This window comes from Nyctibius grandis, unplaced genomic scaffold, assembly GCF_013368605.1.
Source record: "Nyctibius grandis isolate bNycGra1 unplaced genomic scaffold, bNycGra1.pri scaffold_94_arrow_ctg1, whole genome shotgun sequence".
Lineage (NCBI taxonomy): Eukaryota > Metazoa > Chordata > Aves > Nyctibiiformes > Nyctibiidae > Nyctibius > Nyctibius grandis.
The window spans coordinates 54,563-64,422 of NW_027167615.1; the positions used below are offsets into that span (position 1 = coordinate 54,563).

A 9,860-nucleotide genomic window follows, 5' to 3' on the forward strand; every position below is an offset into this window, starting at 1 on the left:
CGGGTCCGGGTTGGGGGGGGAAGCAGCTCGGGGCTGCTGCTCGGGGGGCCAAGAGTATGAAAACCGCCCGGTTACAGCCCGATGTCGCCCTCACCTCAGTCGCTGCCGCCGCTGTCGCTGCTGCTGCCGCTGTCCAATAACCCGCCACTTACTTTCCCCACATACACTACACTTTTTTAGAACCCATGGTCGGCAACCATGCCTATGTCCATCACAGCCCCGTGCCAATTTCGCTTCCTCTTCAGCTGCTACACGTAAAGGTGGTAGTGACGTGAAGATATCCTCAAGGTTGCTCAACGATAACGTCACAATCCCCAGTCTCTTTAGGTACGGAGTCAATACCCTCAGTGCTCGGTGCTGCTCTCTCTGGCGGATCTCTGGATCTGGGTGCCACCTCCACATATGGTTTAATACACTTGATCGGAAACCATTGGACTCCTGAGCCTGTAGAGACAGAAGCATAACCTCGACCCATTAGTAACAGTTCTCCTGGTCCCAACCACTCGTTAGTACCTGGTTCTCTATACCACACTTTGCCTTTGTTTTGCACATAGCTTGCTCCCTGTCGAACTGCCTCCCAATGTATTACTATTGGGGGTCGCTCCTTATCTCCCGCTAAAGTTAAATGGTTAAGTACATAAACAGCTTTTGCAGTACTTCATGGCTTCTTTGCCTCCATCTTCATCAGCAAGACCTCCTGGGTCTTTGTTCCTGAAGGCAGGAGTCTGGAGAACAACCAGGAGTAGATGGGGCTCGTCAGGGGTTACCTGAGCAAACTCAGACACACACGGAGATGGGTCGTTTGACCAGCTCCCTGAACACAAGTATCAGTCTGCCATGGCACCTGAGAGTCCCACTAACACCCACCTTTTGGTGCAGAGCAGTGTGATTCCTCTTGAGGTGTCCTGGCCCATCTCATCACTCAGGTGGTGCGTTAGGCACCTGCTTTTCTGACATTTTCAGGCTTCATCAGGAGATGCTCCAGATCAATCTCAATTGGAGATTGCTGATACCACCTGTTCTGTAAGCAGGGCCAGGGGGAAGACATAGAAGAAATACAGCTTATTGCTATTTATTACTGGAATGTTCTCTGTTTGGCTGCACTCCTGAAATCTCTCTAATCACCCACACCAGACTTGAAGCCTTCAGGAAAATGATGCACAGAGGCTTGGCTTGTGAGGGCATTTTGCATGTTAATGAGCCCTCTGGTGCCAAGTTCCTGAACTGCAGATACTGAAAGATTGGCAAACCTCTCATGAAGCGAAAGGCAGAAGCAACCCCAAGTTTCTGAGGATGTTTGGGACCCCACGAAGGGCCATCACTGACAAGGCTGTGAAGGCAACAACCAGTCGAGGTGCCTGCCCCTGAAGCCTGGTGAAGCAAAAACTTGGAGGCACTGGTTACAGGTGGCCAAGGCAATGTGGAGGTGGCTCTGATGCCATGTAAGCCCTTGATGTTTGTTTATCACCAGAATGGCCGAGCCCTGGCCCCCCCTCCTCCTTTACTAGGGCCTGGTAAAGGAGATCCTTTCTCTCAAATGTTTCTCAAGGCTCTGCCTGTGGTCAGTGTGAGTGTGTTCATGTCTCAGGGGGTGTGCTTGATACCAAGTGCTGCTGCTTTAATCACAAGGCTGTGGTTTTCTGAGGATTTGGCAATGCCTGTGAGCTCCCCACAACCCATCCAGCTTCTTTCATAGCCCTGATAATGGTCCTCAATCATCTAAGATGTCCCAGTCCCAAACTTGCTCGAATCCTCAATTTGTATCCATACCCCAGCACTGAAATGCACGTGCTCCTTCTGCTGCTGCCCTAAAATAATAAAAAAAAATCAATCTATTCCACATTAGCATGACCAGACCATGCTCTTTCAGGTTTTCTTCCTGCCTTTAACACACTTCTTGCTATGCAGGCACCACTCTCTCCCTGCACTCCCGTGTCTCTCACAAACCCTTCACTCTTCTCCTGCAGTATTGGGCCATCATTCCAGGAGGTCGTGCATCATCAAGGCTCGTGGATGTTTCCTGAAGTCCATCCAAGTGTGGGGAGTGAAAAAGCGAAAGAGGAGACCAAGGTCAGCTCATGGGACATGACTGAGTACAGCCATCCCCAGCAGCAGGCATTCCCCATCTCCCAGGTGCAGCCATGCTTACAAGATAGAACTGTCACTACCATGTGTGATTAGCCAAAGAGGGGCCTTCCTTCCTTCCATATTCCCAGGAAAAACTTCCTCCTATTCCTCCACCTGCAGACATCAACTGCTTTCCATTGCTGGGCTCTGACACGGTTGTAAGGATTTGCTAAAGCCATCCGCCACCACCTTGTTTCTCCCTGACATCCCCTGACCCTCTCTCCCACACCTGCACATGGCCAATCCCTCCTGCTCAGGGCCTCTCGCTCTTCAGGAGAGGCCTTGAGCTTCTTGGTTCCTCCATGTGCTTATTCTAAACTTCCTCACTCACTCCAGAGCTCATGGTGAGCTTTCTTATCTGTAACAGGGCCTTCATGACCCTCTCTTATGAGATGGTTTTCTTTTTATGATCATCTGTGCAAAAAGCGTAGTCACAGAAAAGCACTAAATACATCCAAACAGATGCCGAGTGAAGTGCCATAAAGACCTGACGAGTTACCCCTGCAGCTCTGTCTTTCTTGCAAGGAGTCTGTCCTGAGAAGAGGAACCAGCCCCTGCCACTTTCTGGAGAGGCAAATCAGCAGTGTCCATGCCACCTGGGGAGAAAAAGGGTGACTTTTGAAAGACCATCCTCCATCTGAACGGCTTAGTTGTGTACTTGTGGAAGGGTTATCATGCCTTGTATTGCAAACACCTTTGTAATTTGCACTGCCCAGAACAGCTACCACAGATGCAGACTGCTGTGTTGCAGACATTTATATTTAGGCAGATTAACCTTTTTCTTTTTCTTTTTTTTTTTTTTTAATTTTTATAACTACTGATACTCTTAGAAAAATCAAACAAACACCTCAAAGACTGTTGCATTATGTGCGTTTTAACATGATTATCCACAGAAGGCCCACCAGCTTTGTATCTCAAGAAACGGGATGCCAGAGGCCGAAGGAAGGATGGTTTAGGCACTGTCATGGGATCTGGGAACTGAAGCATGCTCCCATCTCCCCAACACCTTGCCATCCTCAGTGAGGGGTATGAGAAACTCTGCCAACGAGGTCTGAACTCACAGACGTGACAAGTATCTTATGTCTAACTGCAGTCAATGTTGTCCTGACAGCTCAGGACTTGAGCGTCCATCCCTGGAGGTACTTAAAAGATGTGTAGACATGGCGCTTAGGGATATGGTTTAGTGGTGGACTTGGCAGTGTTAGATGTACAGTTGGACTCGATGATCATAAGTGTCTTTTGCAACCTAAATGATTCTATGATTCTATGACTTGAGTCAAAGCCTTCCCAGTTCACACTACCTGCAGCTTCCCTCTGACGTTGGCTGTTGTGTGGCATAACTGTCCTGGCTCTCCAGACACGCTGGGCAATGGTTTGATGACCTCATTGGAAGATTTCCCCTTCCTGAGATGAGAGAAGGTTGTAGAGATTTGGGTTGCAGAGGTTTGAAGCAGTCCTCTCAAAATCTGAGCAGGCTGAGCTTTGGAGCCAAGGGAAAAAAGAGAAGCTCTCATGGATGTTTTGGAATTAGTGGTACAACACTAATAATGGTAACAGGGAACTCCTTATTCTCAATGATGATGAACTAAAGCTCTTTAATTTCATTCCCAACAGTCATTCTTCCTTCTCAAAGCAGCTACTACATCTCAGTAGTTAGCCTCTTCCATTAACTAGTGCTTTTTCTCTCACTTCTACTTCTTTTTTATCATTTAAAGATTACACCTCTTATACAAAACTGCCCCAACATCATCTCTCTTCCATAATATGTCTCTTTTTTTTTTCTGTTTTTAAGGATACGTGGCATAGGGGAGTTGTTTCTTTTTTAGCCAAAGTTGGCCAAGGGACAGACCCCAAGGTAGTGTGAAGGCACAAAGGAAGCCAGAATTTGTGTACACTGACACAACCACTGTTTCCAGTCTCTGAAGTCCTAACTGTGCAGCAGAGAGCCTGGAGTTCTGAGCTCCCTTCCTCTGCCCTACGTGACAGTACGTATAATGAAACAAACCTAGCCAAAAAGTTGGGTTTGATTCTCTTCACAGCCTGAAGCACCACATGGGTCAGGAGACAGGCCAGGATATCTAACAAGGACTCAAACTTCTCTGCACTTAAAGTTTAGGTGTTCCCAGGAATTTCAGGTGGCATGGCATGCCGATCCCTGGGTTCAAGGAGCTGGTCCTGTGCCTTGTCTCCATTTCTGTAATGGTGGCTTTGATGCCTGGCTGATGTGCAGACTCTGTACATGGATGCTGAAACCTATTGAGCAACCTGCTCTGGAAGGATTAACAAGGTAGGTTGTTCTTTTTGGAAGGGTATGCAGATAGCAAAAAAAGGAAGAACTGGGGCTGGGCCAAATGCAAAGGGATGCAGAAGATGCAGTCAGGTTTGGTTTAGGTCAGGGTACCTGTGAAGCAGCCCTGCACCTAATGTGAATTATTCTGGCAGTCAGAGAGAACCTGAGAGCTTTCCCTAATTCGAAAACATGAAAGGGAAAGAAGGACAGCATCATTCAGGCTCAAAGGGACCTTGGGAGGTGTCCCAGCCAACCTCCTGCTCTAAGTAGAGTCAGACCAGATTACTCAGGGCTTTGTCCAAACACATCTTGGTCACTTTCCGGGATAGAGAGGATGCACGCTCCCTGGGAAAGAGCTTCCAGTGCTTGAGTATGCTCACGATTGAAAAGTTTCTCCCTTTATCTAGCATCCTTCCAAGCCCAACCATCCAGCTTCTTTTTAAGCATCGACTTATATACTGTTGCAGACCATAATACCCTAATTGGGCACAAGGGTATTGTGGGGGATGATGCTGAATGCCTTGCTGACTTCCAGGTAAGAGACCACCACTGCTCTCCCCATGTCCAGCAATCCTGTCCTTTCATCACAGAAAGCAAAGAGAATGGCCAGGCACAATCTACCCTGGGTAAACCCAGTCCCCTTCTCTTTCAGACACCCCAAATTGGGGTCCGAGTGGATGTGCTCTGGGGCCCAGCCTTTAGTTCCCCTGCTCATCCATTGGCAGGTTTTGAAAAGTGCATGCAATGTGTGGGTGCTGCCAGTCATCAGGGATGTCCCACAGTCTCCACGACCTCTCAAAGATGACGGAGAGTGGCTTCACTGTGACATTGGCCTGCTCTCTCAGCTCCCTGGGATGCCTCCTCTCCTCTCCCATAGACTGATAAGGACTGCGTTAGTTCAAGCGACCCCTGACTTGATCCCCATCCACTGCTGGTTGTTCTCCTCCAGATTCCTGCCTCGAGTCACAGAGGCCTAGGAGACCTTGCTGGTGAAGATGGAGAACAAGAAGACATAGAGAATCTCACCCCTAGCCCTTATTAAATTCAGGAGTGGCCACACATTATCTTTGTTTCTTCTTTAACTGTTCCTGAAGTAGTAACAGCTCGTTATGGTGCCCTTGAATTGCCTTATAGGTTTAGACTGAGTTTCCATCTGGACAGTTGCTGTGTTTGGAGGATTCTGTCCTTGAAGACCAGATGAGCTATCCTCTGCCACTGTGCCTTGGCAGTTTATTCCATCAGTGGCACAGCTCTGTCTCCAGCACTAACGGCTCCAGCTCACCCCGTATGTGACCCTGGCTGAGGGCATTGCCTCACGTTTGGGCTGAAGCAGCCCCAGCTGTGGCACCAGGTGAGCTCTGACTTGCCATAAGGAACCCTGGTACCAAGTGTCTGTGTGTGCAAAGGCTTTGCTTCAGAGCAGAGACATGGTCAAAAGATTGCTGAATGTCTTCCTAGCCCTAGGACTACAAACCCGAATAAAATGTCTAAATTCACACAACTGAAGATGTCTGCCCAGTCTGGTGAAATTAGATCCTTCGCTGTAACCTTCTTGGTGTCCTGTCTACTCATGGGACAAGAAAAAGTGACTCTCATGCTCATATCATTTTCTAATAGGTGAAATGCCACTGCTGGAAAGAAATGTCTCTGCAGCGGTGAGAGAGGGAACACCAGTGATTACCTCAGCCTGTTTCATAGCAGGTTCCCCTGGAGCCCCAGGGACACCTGGAGGGAGCCCAGAGGGGACAGAGAAAGTGCTGCCTTGGGCTGGTCCTCTGCTGCTGAGCTGGGCTGGGTTCCTGGGAAGGAGGGAGTTCATGGACAATGGGCAGCGCTGCAGAGAGACAGCTCTGCCCAGGAGCAGCTCCTCTGCAGAGCGCAGCAGGGCTGAGGGCACTGCCTGCAGGCAGCGAGGAGAGACAAGGGAGGCAGAGAGAGATGGCAGTCTGGAGTGGGAAGAGCACCGAGTGTTCACTAGGGGAGGAATCTTCACAGCTCTAAATACAGTAAGTCTCTGGGTGTAAAGCAGCACAGCTGCAGTTCCTTGAAGGATGTCCTAAAGCTGGTACATGCCACAGCTGATGGAATCTGTCAGGAAGACCCTCGGAGTTTCTTTAGTGTAGAGGGGAAGGACATGCTCCAGAGCAGGGATTCCCCACTGCACCACCAAAGGACTGGGTGTGATGGCTGCCTTCTCTGAGGGATGGCTTCAGGGATGTGATACCAGGTGTGCAGTGAGGGGTGCCCAGGGCTGTCCTTCAGAGTAGAGTCCCTGCATCCAAGGAGGCTGTGTGCTAGGGCAGGGACTCTGCTGCCTGCCAGGGTCAGCACTCAGCCTGCCTGGGGAGCTCCCTATGGTGCTGCAGGGAGAAGCTGTGGGTGGAAAGATCGACCCCCTTCAGGACAGGGAGGGTGCTTATGCTGGTGAGAGCGTGCTGTGTGTTACAGGGCTGCTCAGAGTTCCAGATCACCCCCACAGCAATTGCTGAGGGTCCCTTTGAAGAATGACATCAAGGCAGCATTTAGCTGAGAGGCAAAGAGTCTGTGCTTTCAGCTTTCCACTCTTGGTTGTCTGGCTGGGCAGTGGGAGGTGGGAATTTAGTTCTCTGTTCTTGAAAAGCACTGAGACCCCAGTTCTCATTAGCACTTGTCTGAGCTTCTCCTCAGCCCCTGCACACACAGAGATGTCCCTGGGCAGTGCCTCACTGCCAGGAGGTGTCTGCAGGGCAGAGCTGAGCACACAGTGGTTGGGATGGGCTCTGTGAGTACAGACAGGGAGGAGACCCAGGGACAGAGGAGCAGCTCTCGGCAGGGACAAGCTCCAGGCAGCAGAGAAATGGGCAGGGATGGAGCAGGCTCTGCTCCCAGAAACGCCATGGGAAGGGGGATTTGGACACCTCCTTGCTATCCCCTGCAGTGCAGACGCCTACCAAGGAGCAAACCTTTGGTCTCTTCTCACATGTCTGTTCTTAAGGCCATGGCTGGTCAGTCACTTTCTCAGCAGCTTCATCCCTTCAAAGGAGTAATTACCAAATACCTGACTGTCTGCCTTCCTCCTGGTTCCATCTACAGTAGCACTGTGGCATTTCTGCCTTTTTCCTCTCCTGTCTTTGCTCACCTTGTTCTTCTCACTGGACCTTCTGGGATGAGGTTGGGGTTAAGCTGCAATTCAGAGAACAGTGGGTCATGTGGTTCCTGCCATGCAGATGTATCCATGGGAGTGAAGTGTCCAAGTCTTCACCTAATCTGTGGGTTCAGGGCAATGCAAATGAGCAGATTCTCCTTTCAGGACACCCCAAATTTAGGATATTTGACTCCTTCCGTGGGGGTTCCTGCTGGGGTGCAGGCTGCCCTCCACAAGCAAACACCTCTCCCATGACACCTCTGTGTTATCTAGCAGTCCCATGAAGACACTTAGGTGCTAAGGCCATGGAAATGCTGTTCATCGTCTGTATGCAGGCAGCTGTGCTGAGCCCTGTGTGTCCATAGCTGGGAGGGGAGAGCTGAGATCCTCCTCAGGTACGATGAGATGGGGTGAGAGGTTTGGAGACCAGTACTTGGTAACTGGATTCCTCTGCTCTCAGCAGTGTGCAGTTCCTGCTCAGGGGAACATCTGGGGGGATCGTCCTACAGCTCGAAGAGATGACACCACAGAGAAGCTGACACCAGAGCTGATAGACAGACTGACTGTCCTCAGTCTGCACTAACGGACAGTGCCTTTGCATCTCTGGATCCTCCAGATTTCTCTTGCAGTGCAGCAGAAATGCCAAGGATTTCTGCCTTAAAAACACTCCTCAGGTTTGGTGGGGCAAGTAAAGCAGAAGACAAAACAAAATCCCCTCAGCTCTGTTCTGCAGCTGGGTGAACTGGGAGCAGAAATGCTGAAAAGGTGTTTGATATCATGAGTGGATTTCATGTGAGATCACACTGTGCTTCTATTTACCTCTTGCTGTAGGGCAGGACAGAGTCCCGCAGAGCCCACAGCAGAACCTCCTGCTCCCAGAGACACCATCAGCCTGCACCAATCACAGCTCGTGAAAGGCACCTGCCAAAAGTCTTCCTGAAAGGGGAGAGGCATTTTGGGGATTTCTATGAGAAACTGAATGTATTTTGCTTAGAGAAATCTGACTAAAATTTTTATTCCTTTTACTCCTTGGGCAGGTCCCCATGCCCAGAGGCAGCAAATGTCCAACAGCAGCTCCATCACCCAGTTCCTCCTCCTGGCATTTGCAGACACAAGGGAGCTGCAGCTCTTGCACTTCTGGCTCTTCCTGGGCATCTACATGGTTGTCTTCCTGGGCAATGGCCTCATCATCACCGCTATAGCCTGCGACTACTGCCTCCACACCCCCATGTACTTCTTCCTCTTTAATCTCTCAATTCTTGACCCTGGCTCCATCTCCACGACTGTCCCCATATCCATGGCCAATTCCCTCTGGGACACCAGGACCATTTCCTACTCAGGATGTTCTGCCCAGGTTTTTTTCTTTTCGTTTTTTTTGTCAGCAGAATTGTATCTTCTCACCGTCATGGCCTACGACCGCTACGTTGCCATCTGCAAACCCCTGCACTATGGGACCCTCCTGAGAACCAGAGCTTGTGTCCACATGTCAGCGGCTGCCTGGGGCAGTGGGTTTCTCAATGCTCTGCTGCACACGGCCAATACATTTTCACTACCCCTCTGCCGAGGCAATGCTGTGGAGCAGTTCTTCTGTGAAATCCCCCACATCCTCAAGCTCTCCTGCCCACAGTCCGACCTCAGGGAAGTTGGACTTGTCATGTTTAGTGCTTTTGTATTTTCCTGTTGTTTTGTTTTCATTGTGCTGTCTTATGTGCAGATCTTCAGGGCTGTGCTGAGGATCCCCTCTCAGTAGGGACGCCACAAAGCCTTTTCCACGTGCCTCCCACACCTCACCGTGGTCTCCCTGTTTATCAGCACTGGTATGTTTACCTACTTGAAGCCTCCATCCATCTCATCCCCATCCCTGGATCTGGTGGTGGCAGTTCTGTATTCTGTGGTGCCTCCAGCAGTGAACCCCCTCATCTACAGCATGAGGAACCAGGAGCTCAAGGAGTCCATCAGGAAAGTTATTTCAAGGATAGTTCTTAATAGTGGTAAATTTTTCATTGCTCTTAAGGAATGACTCCCATGGTGCCCCATTACAGGCCTGTTCTTTGTTTGCTGTTTTATCATTTGTTATCATTATCTATATTGTTATTAGTTTTTATTATTTTCCCACATAAATGACTGAATCCATCTTACTTCTCTTGGGGAATGAACCTGCTCTGTCTAACCTGGAGCTGATATAAAAGTGTGTTTTTCACAGGGACTGAGCTGACACTCTCATCACATCTCTGAAATAAAATGGGATTTCTCCAGTGACTGACATTTGTGCTCTTCTTCCAAAGCTGATGTCAACAAAAAGCTCAAGGAATTTCACCC

The 9,860-nt window shown here is 49.7% G+C and overlaps 1 pseudogene; it reads left to right on the forward strand.

Moving 5' to 3' along the window:
- The first annotated feature begins 8,601 nt into the window (after positions 1 to 8,601).
- LOC137677551 (olfactory receptor 14C36-like) lies at positions 8,602 to 9,561 on the forward strand (annotated as a pseudogene).
- The last annotated feature ends 299 nt before the right edge of the window (positions 9,562 to 9,860 follow it).